Source organism: Silene latifolia, chromosome Y, assembly GCF_048544455.1.
Source record: "Silene latifolia isolate original U9 population chromosome Y, ASM4854445v1, whole genome shotgun sequence".
Taxonomy (NCBI): Eukaryota; Viridiplantae; Streptophyta; class Magnoliopsida; order Caryophyllales; family Caryophyllaceae; genus Silene; species Silene latifolia.
Window position 1 is genome coordinate 140055001 of NC_133538.1, and position 17903 is coordinate 140072903.

A 17903-nucleotide genomic window follows, 5' to 3' on the forward strand; every position below is an offset into this window, starting at 1 on the left:
GTCAACAAACACATCAAATCGTGCCGCCTGCGTTGAAGATTCAATCACAAGTTCAAACCTTCAAGAGAGATTCAAGTCATCGCGACCCTCTCAAGAAATCAAATTTACATCGCGCGTAGAGCAATTAAATTTGTCTACACGCGCACCCCTCACGTGTACCCCGTACACGTACCCCTTACGGCATATTAGAATCAGAGGATACATTAGAGATTGTACACGTACTTTTGATATTTATTAATAAAATTTAATTGTTTCCTTGTTTTGTATTTCAGTTATCGCAATACAAAATTTGCTGTTACAGGCGGTCCTAAACATTTCGAGGCCCTAGGCAAAATAATAAAACGGGGCCCTTTTAAAAAAAATTACTTCGATTAAATAAAAAAAATCATGTGACATTATTAATACATGATATATTTTTTTGCCTACTCGCATTTTGAGATGCAAAATCATTAATAATAACATCGACATTTATGTTTTCCAAAAGTTCTTTCTCGATTGACAACATTGCAAGACCATTCAACCGTTCTTCCGACATTGACGACCTCAAGTAGGATTTAATCAACTTTAACTTCGAAAAACTTCCTTCGGCTGATGCCACAGTTACTGGTACTGTTAAAAAGATTCTATATGCGATTGAAGCATTTGGATAACAATATGCACATTTGACAAACTCGAGAATTTCAGTGGCAAACAATAATGTATTTGGCAAAGTAGATTGTAAAACTTTCAATTCTGAGTAAAGATCATTTAAATCAACATCAGATGTATATGTAGAGTGAAAAGTTACACAACATTCTCTCAATTCATTTTCATCTAATGACTTTATCTTTTTTGAATAAAAAAAATCCAAAAATACTTTCAAAAGTTTTTAGTTGCTCAAATCTATTTTTTAAAGAAGTAATTGCCATATCAACAACCACCCAAAAATAATCAAGTCTAAATACTTCTTCAGGCGATTGATTTTGTTCTTCTTCATTAGTTTCACTAAAATGTCTTTTTCTAATAATGCGACGCTTTGTCGAAAGTGTAGGTTCTACATCCATATCAAGAGCAATATTTTTAGTAATATTAATACAAGAAAGAAATTCATCAACTCTAAACTTCTCAAAATATGATATTATACCTTCAGCATGTACTATCGTGGTGTCAATACACATGGACTTAGATTGCAATTTCTTACTTACCTTGTTTATGACAAATAAAATTTCATACCAAATTATCATACCAAGGAAAAATTCAAAACTCCCAAGTGAATTATACAAACTTTCAGCCTCACTCTTTGACATTGCATCATTATCACACTAATCATATAAAACTGACAAAGCCACCCTTAACTCTGGTGCTTGAAATCTAATAGGTTTAACATTTTTAATTCGACTCTCCCAACGAGTATTAGATAAAAATTTTAAAGTAAGTTCGTGAACATTATCAAGCAAAATTTTCCATCTTTTTGAGGAACTAGAAAACAATGCATATATGCATTGCACAATACCAAAAAATGAAACAGCTCTAGTACAAGAATGTGACATATCGCTAAGAGCAAGATTTAAACTATGACAAGCACAAGACATATATAATGCATTTGGGTTAACTTCAAGTAAACGTTTTTGTACGCCTTTGTGCTTTCCTTTCATATTGGAACCATTATCATAACCTTGACCTCTTATATCATCAATATTAAGATCAAGAGACTTTAAAACCTTTTGTAATTCAATAAAAATTCCTAACCCCGTTGTATCATTCACCTCCAAAAATTTTAAAAAGTACTCCTCATTTTTATGTTTTCATTTGCTATATTCACGCATTGTACTATCAAAGTCATTTGTTCTTGAGGAGAAATATCAGGAGTACAATCAAGAATTATAAAAAAATATTTTGCCTTTTTGATAGTTTTGATTATATAACTTTTCACATTATAAGCCAAAAGAGATATAAGTTCATTTTGAATTTTATGTCCAAGGTAATGATGATGAATATCATGATTTTGAATCCATCTAACATGATCTTGCATTACCACATCAAATTCAGCAATCATTTCAATCAAACCTACGAATTTACCATTATTATCTTGATATAATTTTTCATTAGATCCTCTAAATGCCAAGTTATGAGTAGTGACACGTCTGTCGCGTACCTGTCAAAAATAACCAACTGGCTCTAACTAATATAGCTAGGGAAGTCGGGTCGAATCCACAGAGAGGTAGGAATTTGTCGGCTAAATTCAAGTTCGTCTAAGTAACCAAATTGGGGGTTTATGAAATGTGATTTCTAAACTAAGAGAATAAGGAAAGAGGAATAAAGGAAGGAGTTTAACAGATAAAAGAGAATAGCTAAGACAAATCGGTTCACCATAATTATCCGGTCGAGTAATCTAGGTCCCAGGTCAATGCAGTACGGTCTAAGGGGTAGCGAACGTCACCTTTCGGTCCTTAATTCACCCTAAAATGTAAACAGTTTAACTTTCGCCCTCGCTGCAATATTCTATTGTTCGCTACTAGTCTGCCTCTTCCAACCTTTCGGTCTAGGTTAAGGTCCACCAAGAATAAGGGTCTAATTGCGTCGACTCAATTAAGCAATTACAATTAATTGTAGCATTTAAACAACAAAGACGGTACTGAAATTAACCTAGTAGATCGATTACTCTCCCTTCAAATCATGGGCCCCCTATAGTCTTAGCATAGGAAATTAGCTACTCATAATCGTCGGATTAACAATTACAATAACTGAATAATCAAAACTAAGCATGATGACAAACTATAAAGAGATGATTGAACTATTATAAATCAAAGAGAGGGAAGGGATTAAAAGCAATAAATACAATTAAGAAATAAATAGATTGATAATACCGAATCTGAGTGACAAAATGTAGAGAATAGAAATCCAAGAACAGTAACAAGAGTAGCAGTCGAAATGTACGTAGTGAAGGAGATGGGAGTAACGTGATGTTCTCCTCGGTCTATATCTTGAAAAAATTGTCTTAAACCTAATCTATGGACTGATTACAAAAGCCCATAAAAGATTAGGCGGAAATAAACCAAAAGCACTCGAAAACCCCTCGATCGAGGAGAAAGATCACTCGATCGAGGGCCAAATCACTCGATCGAGTCAGGACAACCTCTCGATCGAGCACTGCTTGCTGAACTTCCTCGATCGACTCCTTAAGCTGGTTAATCGACCAGTCTTGAGTGTATAAAGCATTCGATCGAGCAGTAAAACCACTCGATCGAGCTACATAGGCGCGTCAGCTCTTGAAATTCTTCCTTTACTCAACTCATGCGTCCTTCAAGTGTAAGATTTCTAAGCTCCGGTTCCTTCTTTCCCATGAATGCGTACAATTGGGACAATTAAGGCTCGATTTAGCTCCTCCCCGTCAATTCCTGCAAATTACAATAAATGGACCAAAGTAGAATATTCGGGGGTATTTGTAGCCAGATGCTATATAAAAAGCGCAGAAATGCGTGTAAAAATGAGGTGAAAACCTTATATAAAAGACACGCATCAAATCTCCCCAAACCAAACATTTGCTTGTCCCCAAGCAAATATGAATGCAACTAAGGGTGAACAATAGAACGGGACCAACGCATCAGCTACAAATCATTCACTAGAACCAATTTAATGCAACAGAATAACAAAGTGGCAACTGAAAAGTGCAAACGAGTTAAATTAATGTTTCAAGCTTACTGAACCGTCGACCTTGCAAGACTCAAAGATGTCGGACTCTCACGGGTCGCTCATCACTCAAATCAGGTACAAGGTGAGTATATATGTGAAAGATAGGGAAGAATCAGACACTCACCTAACTCGACCTATAAGAACATGCATGCAGTTAACATGAATAAAGTCTCTACAACCGTACATATGCATTCCAACCATACTAATGACCAAGACACGTGCCGAGGACTTACATTTGGGTTATTGAGATAATGGGTAAGAAGGGGCTAAAACGAATTTGGATATGTGGGGTTAATAGCTAGGCTAGCAACAACGGATCCAAATATAGACTGCATCCCAACTTCGTACTCATAACAGCAAGATGAAACGGTGCAAAATTATGCACTAAACTCACAAAACACCAAAAGTCGTCAACTCCCCATAAGATATAAATAAGGCATGGGAGTGTGAAACATTGCGCAATTCTCATTCTTTTTTTTTTTTTTTTTCATTTTGAATTTTTCTGTCTCTTTTTTTTTCGCACTTTTTTTTTTCTTTTTTCCATTTTTTTCAATTCAACATTTTTTCTTTCTTTCTTTCCCTTCAATCTTTCCACCATCTTCTGAAATCAGATGAAATAACCATATTGCAATAACACATTCCAAGAACTACTCGTTACTAGCTCAGCTAGGGTAGGAAATATTATAGAAAGTAGTTGATAGGACAAAAAGGCAATTTGGCTATGTGAGGCTCATGGGTAGAATGGAATAAGGGGAACTGCCTCTCCTAACACGTGTCACCATCCACAGACCGAATGCATACAGGTATTAAGAAGACTAGACTCATGCTTATGCAAATTGATGTTACATGTCTTAAAGAGAGTACTACTCACATCCTAAATGAAACCGGTCATGAATGTCACCAGTTTAATAAGCTCTAACCTCAGAATGTAATGTAGCTTGCCGACATAAAGAATCAAGTCTATTTGTTCAGATAAGAGAAAAACAAAAACTCGTAGATTATGCACATAAACATGCCAGCTAAATGTCAAGAATATGCCAGGCTCAAGTAAGGATTCAAAGTAGCGTCAATGTTCAAACGTTCCGACTCAATTTTAAACATGAAAATTTTGAAAATTTTTGAATTTTTTTATGATTTTTATATGATTTTTTGGAATTAATTAAAACAACAGTGCATGCGGAAATAAATAAACGTGCAAGCAAAAATGCAAGAAACATGCAGACACAGATATGGATGCATACCTCCCCAAACCAAACCGTACAATGCCCTCATTGTACCAAAAATAGGGAAAGAAATGCAAACTGAAAAGAAGGGAGAAGTGGAGTCGGAAGACTTACAAAACGTCATATAACGGGACCTCCCCAAACCGACCACAAACATGGGAGGTCAAAGAAAGTCAAACAGTGGCTTTGTAGACGTAAAACAGCGGCTGGAGGTTATAACTACTCGATCGAGCGCCTGGAACAGCTCGATCGAGTGAGCCAGTGTATTGGAAGGGCTCGATCGACTGACGACCCACTCGTTCGAGTGAGCACGGGTAGGGATCTGGTCGATCGAGGACATCATCCCTCGATCGAGTAGCAGCCGCATCAGAAAGTGCTCGATCGAACACAAAAATCCTTCGATCGAGTACCTTAACCTGCAAAGGACGCATAAAAGCAAGGAAGGCACAAAAATTGTTCATAAAGCAGCGTCTAATGTTTAACGTAAAACGAAAGGAAAACAAATAATTCAACAAAAAGTACAAATAAAACTGTCCGGGCTGCCTCCCGGAGAGCGCTGGTTTAAGAGGTCCCGCACGACCTTTCTGGTATCAAGTAACTGGCGCGTCGAGCTCGTCGAAGCGCAGGACTTCAACGCGGTTATCCGCTTCACTCGCCTCATGGTAATGCTTCACGTATTGGCCATTCACCTTGAATCTATGACCCTCGGAATCTTCAAGCTCCACGGATCCAAATTTGGTAAATTTGTCACCGTGTACGGACCACTCCATCCGGACTTGACTTGCCAGGAAATAGTCTCAAACGGGCATTGAACAAAGAACACCTTCCGCCCCACATGAAACTCCCGAGGTAAGATTCTCTTGTCATGCCATCTCTTCGTCTTTTCCTTGTAAATGCGCGAGTTATCATAGGCATTAAGCCTAAACTCTTCCAATTCATCTAGCCGCAAAAAAGACGATTCGACCACACAATTTAGGATCATAATTAAGCTCACGAATTGCCCACCAGGCCTTACATTCCAGCTCAACAGGTAAGTGACACGATTTCCCATAAACTAACCTATAAGGTGATGCACCAATTGGTGTCTTAAAGGCAGTTCTATAAGCCCATAATGTGTCATCTAGCTTAAGACTCCAGTCTTTCCGTGATTTAGAAACTACTTTAGACAAGATCTATTTCAGCTCATGATTAGAGACCTCTACCTGACCACTAGTTTGGGGATGATACCCCAAACCACGCCGGTGTTGGACACCAACTCTAGACAGTATGGAAGTGAGTTTCTTTTCCTTAAAATGCATCCCCCCATCACTAATGACGACCCTAGGGACACCAAAACGGGGGAATATGATCTTCTTGAACATTTTTATCACGGTCTTACCGTCACAATGAGGTGAAGCAATTGCCTCAACCCATTTTGACACATAGTCTACAGCTACTAAGATGTACCTGTTACCTTTACTGGACGGGAACGGTCCTTGGAAATCAATGCCCCAGACATCGAAAACCTCAACCTCTAGGATGCCGTTTTGTGGCATCTCATGTCTCTTCCAAATGTTCCCTGATCGTTGGCAAGCATCACAAGCTGAAACAAAAGACTTGGCGTCAGCAAACAAAGAGGGCCAGTAAAAACCAGACTGAAGTACCTTAGCCACGGTGCGCGATGGACCGTGGTGACCACCATATGAAGAGGAGTGACAGCCTTCCAGGACTATTTTGGTCTCCCACTGCGGAATACACCGTCTGTAGAGACCGTCTGCACATTCCTTAAACAAGTAAGGGTCATCCGAAATACGCTTAACGTTATACGTAAAACGCTTCTTTTCTAGCGATGAGAAAGGTCAGGCGGCAGCTTGCCACTGACAAAGAAGTTAGCTATATCTGCATACCAAGGTTCCTGGTCAACAATAGACGATATAACAGCAATTAAAGAATCGTCAGGGAAAGAATCATCAATGGGCAGAGAATCCTCCCCTTCTTGTCGCATCAGCCGCGACAAGTGATCAGCTACAACGTTCTCAGCTCCTTTCTTATCCTTAATCTGCAGGTCAAACTCCTGAAGAAGGAGTATCCATCTCAGTAGCCGCGGTTTAGCCTCCTTCTTAGCGAGGAGATGCCTCAAAGCTGCATGGTCAGCAAAAACAGTGACTTCTGACCCAACTAAATAAGTACGAAACTTTTCTAAGGCATAAACTACAGCTAACAGCTCCTTCTCAGTGGTAGTGTACTTCACTTGAGCCTCATCCAGAGTTCGGCTCACATAGTAAATAGCATTCAAGGCTTTGTCCTTCCTCTGGCCAAGCACCGCTCCTAATGCATAGTCACTCGCGTCACACATGATTTCAAATGGCAAGTCCCAGTTGGGAGGCTGTATGATCGGCGCGGAGACTAAGGCCTGCTTTAACCTGTTAAAAGCAGAAAGACAAGCATCAGTAAACACAAAAGGGGCATCCTTAAGCAACAGCTGTGTAAGTGGTTTAGCGATTTTGGAGAAATCCTTGATAAACCGGCGATAAAAGCCAGCGTGACCAAGGAAGCTCCTCACCCCCTTAACATTAACAGGAGGTGGTAATTGCTGAATCACTTCCACCTTTGCTTTGTCAACTTCTATTCCCCTCTCAGAAACTAAGTGCCCTAAGACAACTCCCTCGTTGACCATAAAGTGGCACTTCTCCCGATTCAAAGACAAGATTAACCTCAATACAAATATGCAACACTTTTTCAAGGTTAGACAGACAGTCAGAAAAATCACTTCCATATACACTAAAGTCATCCATAAAAACTTCCATGATAGACTGAATATACTCTGAAAATATCCCCATCATACACCTTTGGAAGGTGGCAGGGGCATTACACAAACCAAAAGGCATTCTGCGATACGCAAAAACGCCTTTAGGACAAGTAAATGTAGTCTTGGCCTGATCATCTGGGTGGATAGGGATCTGAAAGAACCCTGAGTACCCGTCTAAATAGCAGAAAAATTTATGAGAAGCTAACCTTTCTACCATTTGATCAATAAAAGGAAGGGGAAAGTGATCTTTCTTGGTGGCGGCATTCATGTCCTGTAATCTATGCACATCCGCCAACCGGTCACTACTCGGGTAGGTATTAATTCATTCTTCTCATTCTTAACTACAGTTGTCCCTCCTTTCTTCGGGACTACCCATCTTGGGCTTACCCATCTAGAATTACCTACGAATAAATAATACCCGCATCCAGCAGCCTTCATTACCTCGGCCATCACAACATCCCCGCATCTTCTGGTTCAGCCGACGCTGACCCTATCTGCAAGGTTTGTGGTCCTCCTCCAGCTCTATCCTGTGCATACAAATATCGGGACTAATCCCCGTGATATCATCCATTGAATAGCCCATTGCTTTCCTGTTTTTCTTAAGTACAGCTAACAGAGAAGTCAGCTGATCATCACTAAGCTTGGCACTAACGATGACTGGATACTGCTCTGTATCGTCTAGAAAGGCATATTTAAGATGAGATGGGAGAGGCTTACGTTCCGGTACCTTTACCTCGATGGAGCAAAGAGTGCTGATCATTTGTTCCACCTGCTCTCCCTCATGCTCATCTAAATCATCGACAAGCAAATCCAATGCAGCGTCATCGTTCTCTGGGCTATCTGCACACTCATCAAAAAGCATGAGAGCTTCCAGTGGGTCCTTCATAAAAGAACCCGACCAGAAGTCATAAATAGACTCATCAATGATATCGACCGAATAGCATGTGTCCTCTATCATTGGGTGGGCTAAAATCTTGGGCAACGAATGTGATAGCGTCATCCCCCCGCAAGAGTCGACGCCCTTGTCTAACATCAATAACGGCCCCAGCTGTACAAAGGAACGGTCTTCCTAAAATAATTTGGGTCCGGGTGTCCTCAGCTATATCCAAAACAATGAAATCTACTGGGATGTAAAGTTTGCCTATTTTCACAGGCACATCCTCCAAGACACCTAAAGGTCTCCTAACAGATCAATCAGCCATCTGTAGGGTAATGTTAGTCACCTTGAAGTGACTCATCTTCTATTTCTTGCAAACAGGAAGGGGCATGACACTGACACTGGCACCTAAATCACAGAGGGCCTTATCAATAACCACATTACCTATGACACAGGTAATAGAAAAGCTGCCCGGGTCTTTCATTTTTGGAGGGGCCTTATTTAACAGCAGGTTACTAGACTCTTCCATAAATGAAATCGTCTCAAATTCGCTCAAATTTCTCTTACGCGTCACGATATCTTTCATAAACTTGGCGTAAGTGGGTACTTGAGTAACAAGTTCGGAGAAAGGAACAGTTACCTGGAGGTTCTTCACGATATCCACGAACTTACCGTACTGTTGCTCGATCCTTGCGTCCTTTAGACGACTCGGGAAGGGTACCCACGTAGCGATGAGTGGTCCCGCAACCTTTTCCTTGCCCTTAACAATTCGTGACGTCTCCACAGCAGGGGAAGATGACACGATGGCGGTATTGGATAATAAATGAGGATTCCCGCCACTTACAGCACTGGGTCGAACACTTTTACTGGTCGATCGACCAGTTTCCTCCTCAATTTCATACGATCGACCTGTCTTGACACTCGATCGAGTGCTTTCTTCGGCATAGTCACTCGATCGACCAGCTTGGAGTTCTGTACTTCTCGATCGACCGCCACTGTCACTCGATCGAGTGACTGGATGATGAGAACCGCTCGATCGAGTGGATGAGTTGCTCGGTCGAGTGGTTACTGCACACGCAGCAAGTATTTCCTGCAAAAACTCGTCTAGATCATCATCTGAGTCATCATTAGCTGCCAAAACCTCGTCTTCTTCATGAGGAGGGTCACTTTGAAAATTCACCGCACTGACGGGATCGCAAATTGGAGGAGTCTTGGCTTGGTCTGTCGCGAGTGTTAACTGCGCGACTTGTTCTTTCAACTCCGATATAACAGCATCAGATTGCTGTGACATACTCAACATGATGGATTTCAATTCGGCAATTGCTTCTCTTGAAGAAGGAGAGACCGGCTGTGGTATTGGCGTAGAAGGGGTAGAAACGCTCTTAATCTCTTCATATAACTGCGAGAAAGGGACTCCTTGCTTGTACTTCTTATAAGCAAGGGCGTGCTCTATACTTGCCGTACATTCATAAAGATCGTGCCCTTCTTCACCACATCTTCCACACCGCTCTGTATGCTCTGTAATCGTAGGCATCTTGGCAAACAACTTCCAAAACAACGGCTTATCTGCAAAACTGGTCAAAACTTTGCAGAAAATGAGATAGTCTCAAGGAATAAATTCCTCAAGACAAAAGACAAACTTAATTAAAGCAACAAAAATTGCGCCACCTCCCCGGCAACGGCGCCAAAATTTGACACGTCTGTCGCGTACCTGTCAAAAATAACCAACTGGCTCTAACTAATATAGCTAGGGAAGTCGGGTCGAATCCACAGAGAGGTAGGAATTTGTCGGCTAAATTCAAGTTCGTCTAAGTAACCAAATTGGGGGTTTATGAAATGTGATTTCTAAACTAAGAGAATAAGGAAAGAGGAATAAAGGAAGGAGTTTAACAGATAAAAGAGAATAGCTAAGACAAATCGGTTCACCATAATTATCCGGTCGAGTAATCTAGGTCCCAGGTCAATGCAGTACGGTCTAAGGGGTAGCGAACGTCACCTTTCGGTCCTTAATTCACCCTAAAATGTAAACAGTTTAACTTTCGCCCTCGCTGCAATATTCTATTGTTCGCTACTAGTCTGCCTCTTCCAACCTTTCGGTCTAGGTTAAGGTCCACCAAGAATAAGGGTCTAATTGCGTCGACTCAATTAAGCAATTACAATTAATTGTAGCATTTAAACAACAAAGACAGTACTGAAATTAACCTAGTAGATCGATTACTCTCCCTTCAAATCATGGGCCCCCTATAGTCTTAGCATAGGAAATTAGCTACTCATAATCGTCGGATTAACAATTACAATAACTGAATAATCAAAACTAAGCATGATGACAAACTATAAAGAGATGATTGAACTATTATAAATCAAAGAGAGGGAAGGGATTAAAAGCAATAAATACAATTAAGAAATAAATAGATTGATAATACCGAATCTGAGTGACAAAATGTAGAGAATAGAAATCCAAGAACAAGAATAAGAGTAGCAAATAAATGTACGTAGTGAAGGAGATGGGAGTAACGTGATGTTCTCCTCAGTCTTATACTGAAAAAAATTGTCTTAAACCTAATCTATGGACTGATTACAAAAGCCCATAAAAGATTAGGCGGAAATAAACCAAAAGCACTCGAAAACCCCTCGATCGAGGAGAAAGATCACTCGATCGAGGGCCAAATCACTCGATCGAGTCAGGACAACCTCTCGATCGAGCACTGCTTGCTGAACTTCCTCGATCGACTCCTTAAGCTGGTCGATCGACCAGTCTTGAGTGTATAAAGCATTCGATCGAGCAGTAAAACCACTCGATCGAGCTACATAGGCGCGTCAGCTCTTGAAATTCTTCCTTTACTCAACTCATGCGTCCTCCAAGTGTAAGATTTCTAAGCTCCGGTTCCTTCTTTCCCATGAATGCGTACAATTGGGACAATTAAGGCTCGATTTAGCTCCTCCCCGGTCAATTCCTGCAAATTACAATAAATGGACCAAAGTAGAATATTCGGGGGTATTTGTAGCCAGATGCTATATAAAAAGCGCAGAAATGCGTGTAAAAATGAGGTGAAAACCTTATATAAAAGACACGCATCAAGTAGCAAGACACTTTACGGCTGAAAATATTCGAAGTAATACTTGCCTCCATCGATTTTTCTCTTTCATAATTATTTCCTGCAAGTTTTTATCAATTGTTTCACACTTATCTAGTCTTACTCTCGTTTCATTCCAAGTAATCATATTATTCATATGCTCCGTACTACTTTCATGTTGCTTTAGTCTTTCACTAATACGCTTCCAATCACATAAACCATCATTTGCTAACAAATTTTTACTAGTAATTGATTTAAACAATTTGCAGCAAAAACAAAATACTTTGTGAACATGTTTAGAATAAACTAACCATATTCTATAACTAATCTCACCATTGTTCATCTTTCTAGAAAAATAAGCATATTTAAAATGTCTAGTATTATCATCAAGAGGAAAGTCAATATTCAATTCTCTTATAGGTCCCTTTTCAACTATAGCGCCTCTTGTCTTGTTATCAATGATAGTCCAATTTATAGGATCATAAATATCAATAAAAGTATTTGGCACATCATTTGGCAAGTTAGACTCATTTCCAACATTATCTTCATTAACATCCATTGATACATCATTTGGAAAATTAGACTCATTTCCAACATTATTGTCATTAACATCAATTGGCACATCATTTGGCAAATTTTCATTAATAGAATCGTGCAAACTTTATTTGGGTAAGATAAGTTTTCAGTGACAACATTTCTAACTACAAATTTATGAATAGCACCTTGTTGTGATTTTATTAAATCCTCAGCAAGGTTTTTTTTTTTCTTTTCTCACATCCAGATAAGTGTTTTTTAGGCAACATTGATAATAGATAATTCACAAACAAAGATAACAAATCACCATTTAACAATAAAGGCTAAAAAACAGAAAAAAAAAAACATATAACAACACAAAACGTCCACAGCAGTACACAATCAATATTCAATAACTAAAATTTAAATTAATAAAAATTGAAGCAAAAAATAGGATTAGAATACCCTAAGTGCATTGAGTGTTTGCAATAGGGCAGATCGGCGACCGACGACGAGAATTTCGTGCAGCACTATATATACCCTACTATTTGAGATCAAAAGCATTTCATGCTTTGACTCTTAATCTTGTAATAATTTAAGACAAAATCTCTCTTAATTTATGTTAATCGTTATCCATTTCTTGGGTTGTAAGACGATTATGAGAAGCTAATCTTCTCATTACTTGGTGTAATTTCATTCAAAGTTTCCAACTTTGGTATTGTAAGACCTTCTAATCTCTCTTAATTTATCTAATACTCTTTCCCTGTGCTTAATTTCATATGTTGAATGAGTTTATGTTTGGGTTGGCCATCCATGCTTACTATTGTTCAACTATTGCAAATCCTAGAGAAATGGTTTAATCTATGTAGGATTGTTTGAAACAAATTTGTTGCATGTTAATTTGGTTTAAAGGATTCATATAAAAAATAGGAAAGTTTATGACTTTTTCTCATTTGCATGGTTTAATCTTATGAGAAATTGATCCTAGCTTCATCTCTTGGTTAAATCTTAATGCTCATGCTTAGTTTTCATTCATGGTTTAATGACTTGTTGTCTAAGTTTGAAGGGTTCACATAGATGGTTTAATTTACATGTACCAACTTCTTGAGATGGTAGTATTGGGTGGATAATTTTAAGAGAGTAAAAAGAGTTAAGCTTCATCATTTGTTGGTTACTAAGAAGAGATTACACTAAGTTCTCTCTCATTATTGAATTTTTGCCTATTACTTGTTTGTTGAATTGTTCCTTTAGCAAAGTTTTCATCTTGTAATCATTCTCCATGTTTTGTCCAAACCAAAGTTTCTCCTTTTATGTTTCCTACATGTTGACCATTGTTAATATTCATTGTTTGTGATTAGTTTTAATTGTTGAGTTTTAATTATCATTAGTACCTTAATTAATTGTGGTCAATAGTTTACAATTCAAGTTTTTGCTTAAGGTCCTTCTCTTGGGTTCGACACTTACTTCCGCTTTACTATTGTCTTGTTTATAAGTTAGCAGAGTCAAGTTAAGGTTATAAATTGTTTGTTTGATAGCTTAATTCTAGTTATTTACGACACCTAGTTTTTTCCTGTCAAATTTTGGCGCCGTTGCCGGGGAAGGGCAACATAACTAAAGCTTGAGTTGTGTATTTTCATGCTTGGTTGTTCTTTATTCACTTTCTGTTAGTAGAAGTAAGTGGTAGTTTTAATTTGTCTTGTTTAGTGTGAAGGTTTTTATGCCTAGTTCTCAAGAGGAACTAAGTGATCAAGACCTAGACTCAAGTGTAAGGGAAACATACAATTTGTTCTTTACAAACCCATTCTATCAAAGACAGTCAAGAGGGGAATCAAGTGAAGAAGAAAGAGAACTAAGAGTGGAATCAAGTGAAGAGGGACCGGAAACTATTGAGGTCACACCTTTAAATATTCGTCCACCACAAACAATGGCGAATGACACAAGGACTATAAGGGAGATTAGAGCAAGAAATTACGATGAACAACCTTTATGTATTGCATACCCACCTATGGGGGATGCTTGTAATACCTCAGATCTATGAGCTATTGGGTACTCTATCAGGTAGGACTTACTATGTCGAGTAAGTTAGTTTTGCATTCTGGAGTACGTTCTGCCTGATGGGTACTCGATCGAGTAAGGGCAACTGGATCGAGTAGGCGATACTCGATCGAGTACCTTAGTTACTCGATCGGGTATGACGGGTTTTACGAGTTTTCAGCCGGGTTTGATAGTAACGCGTGAAGAGTTAAATAAAGAGTTTTCGTCAGTTTCTTATACTTTTACCTTATTTCTAAACCTTTTTACAAAAGAAAACAAACAATGTCAATTTCTCTTCTCTCATTGCTATCAAGGCTAGGGTTGTCGCATTTCAGAGTTCTTTATACCGTTAAGATCGTCGTATTGTGGGTAATATCTTTGTACCGTTTTTATGTCAATTCGTTAATATTGTTTAAACCCTAATTGGGTGAATTGGGGTTATTGGGATTGTTGATGTTATATATTGTAATTATGTGATTAATTGGTTATAGGAGGTGATTTCGTAGAGGAAGGATTTTGATTCGCTACTTGTGATTGATAATTGATGATTTCACTTCAGGTAGGGTTTCCCTGCTCAGTTCTTGTGTAAATATTATAAGATGGTTGTTTGATTGATTGGCATATTGTTGTTATCGTTAATTTGGAATTGGCATGTTTTATTGGTATTGTGGAATTGGTTGTTGTTTGTTTGTGGTTCGCCAGTTGCGCCCTCGGCTAAGTGGAGTCACTTGCGGGAGTGGCTTCACGCCCTTGATTCGCCCCTTGTGGTTTCCGCCACATGGGGGATGTGCACATTAATGGACATGGGTTATTCGCTCGATGGAGATGAGCGGGGCTTAGGTGGGAAAAGTTGCGGTCCCCAATTGGCGGTGTGGAATATCTGTTGTGATGGATATTCTGGCAGGGCTACACACTTAAGTGTCTAGTCAGATGTTCAGTTATGTGACGGTGTTGGAGAATTGTGATTATGTAACTGTCTGTTGTATTATCTTATATTGTTTATGTAGTAACTCACCCCGTTTAAATGTTTTAAAAACTGTGGTGATCCATTCGGGGATGGTGAGCAGTTGTTTAGCAGGTATGCTTATGGATAGCTCGCGGGTCTCGGCTGGGATAGAGTCTTCACGTAGTTTGATAGCAAGTCTTCCGCTGACAGTTGTTATAGTTTTGATATTTTGTTATGATAGTTGTACGTTTGGTTTTGGTTTATAAGTTGTACGCACTTTAAAAAGTTGAACTTTAAAGTATGTTTTTTTATGGTCACTTTTGATATACTGTACCTCGGGTAATCGAGATGGTAGCACTTCCATTTGCTAAGGTAGACCTTGGTAAGGCACTTTGGAAGATGGGGGTGTTACAAAGTGGTATCAGAGCGACGATTTTGGAACCTGTAACCAATGAAGTTAATGAACCTAGGGAGTCTAATTAAAATGAACCCGGGTAGGAATTATTAGGAGCTAATGCAAAGGCTTGAGAGACGTCCTAAAGTCGCAAACTCGCCCTACAACTTTGAACCGGTCACTATGGGGTGTCATGGGATTGCTACTTGTTTATTGTTGTTTCATATGCACATGTTGGATGAAGATATGATTGATTTGATTGGAAGGTGTTGGATTGTATGTTGGATAAGTTAAAGGATATACATGACCATGATGAATGTTAATGTTTGGCTTAGTAGTAGTAACACCCGATAGGAGTTGTGATATTTGTATATATATGATTAAGGTGGAATAGAGTCGTATGAGGCATGCTTTGGTGTTTCTTGTATGACTTTTTATTAGTTAGTAACTTGTGGAATAAGAGTTGTTAGTTAGTAACATGTGAAACCGAATAGTTATGTTGTTCGATTATAGAGGAGCTATCTTTAAACTATTATAACTTGAGATGCATATATTATATTGATGTGATTCCAATTGGAGGTGATAACTTGTTCTCTTACGATTCTAAAGATAGGTCACACGCCCAAAATGACTAAGAAACGAGTGGGATACGACAGTTTTATGAAAATGGGACAGTGCTAAGAACTGCATAGGGTACTCGCTCGAGTACCCCTTACTCGATCGAGTACACCTCTTGGTACTCGACCGAGTACCCTGTACTTGATCGAGTAGCCCCGGTAATTTATTATGCGTTTTTTTGATCTTCACCTACTCGATCGAGTAGGCTGTACTCGATCTAGTAACCCCTGTTTTGGGTTATATGCTTATCTTTTGACCTCGTTGCATATCATATTTATTTCAAAGATGATATTTTGCTTCGTTATGCATTATTTTACATATGTGTTGGTCCTGATGTGTAAGTTACCAGATCTTATGGTGTAAGGAGTAGCACTTTATGATGGTTATGAGTGTGGTGGAAAGGACATAGATTATACGTGATGTGATAGATAGTGGAAAGAGGAAGGGAAGATTGATGAGTTTATTGAGACAATGAGAAAAATTGGTGAGTTATGGTGGGTGATATGGTCGTGGGTTTAAGTAGAGCAGTGATAATTGTACATGGTCAGAGGGATAGGTAAGTCCGAGGAATGTGGGAATGAAAAGATTGGAAGGAAGGATGTGAATAGTGGCAACTTGAGATGTGTAAGGATTTATGGAGGGAGATGGTTAGGATTGTGCTGGTTAAGAATATATGTAACGAAAGGTTGTAGAGGGATGGAGAAGAGTGGTATATAGTGAACGTAGATGGAGTTATGCCGCGACGAGGATTTGTAGATAGTGACTGAGTTTGGGAATTTAGATTATTAAGAGGTGAGCCTAATATGTAATTCTTTGGGCAATTAACGGTATGAGGTGAATTTTTGGTTTTCTAGGGATATGAAAAGGAGATACAACTTGCGGGAATGCATGGGCCCGGGGGGGACTCAACCCCCTCGTCATCAAAAAAAAAAAAGGAGATACAACTAATTGGAAAGTAACCGTTGGTTGTGGGGATTGATTGGTGGCAAGTGTGAGTGAGTAGCTTGATAAGAGAGGATCCATGGTAAGAAAGAGTGAGAAGGTACCAATATGAATTAATAAAATTTGAGTTTCGGAGCAATGAAAAGGTAACTGGAGCACTAAAGAGTTAGGTTATAGGAATAAGGAGTTGAATTGTTAACTAACTGTGTCGAGTGTAAAGGGAAAAGAATGAAGGGAGTAAACTAAGAGAATGTTGACCGGAGTTATGCGATACGGAAGTAAGGAATCGTCGAGATGTATGATACTATCATGAGGGTGTGAGTTAATGGTTATATAGGAATTTCAGGACGACATGTTAGTCATGAGTTTCGAGGAATTAAGGGGAGTAAAAATTTGGTAGAGTATTTGCACGATATGAGATTTTGGTGGTGAGTTGGGTGACGATACAATTAAGGACAGAATTGGAATGAATGCCGAGGTAAATTTTGTTGACGGATTTGTTGTTTGTTAATTGGGATGTTAATCGAAATAGAAATGAACTGTTGTGTTTAGAGGTAAGTGTAAGAGATTTTTTTTTATACGAAAGATGGTGGTTTCGTGATGTTAGCACTAGTAGTTAAGGATGATGTTAAGTAGAGAAGATAGCCGTTCTAGAGAGGTCGATTTTGTGGAGGCCAGATTGGTATATATGGTTGCGAGGGAGTATAAGATGTGGATATAGGAGGCGTCTTCTAGTAGTTGGGTATTAATGGTATGGTTATATTTGTCAGGAGGTGATAGTTACGCGAATGGGAGAATGTGTTATGAGGCGCATACGAGTTA

General features: G+C 39.0%; 1 pseudogene; it reads right to left on the reverse strand.

The window, feature by feature from the left end:
- Positions 1-385: 385 nt before the first annotated feature.
- Positions 386-12437, reverse strand: LOC141629059 (uncharacterized; annotated as a pseudogene).
- Positions 12438-17903: the final 5466 nt, after the last annotated feature.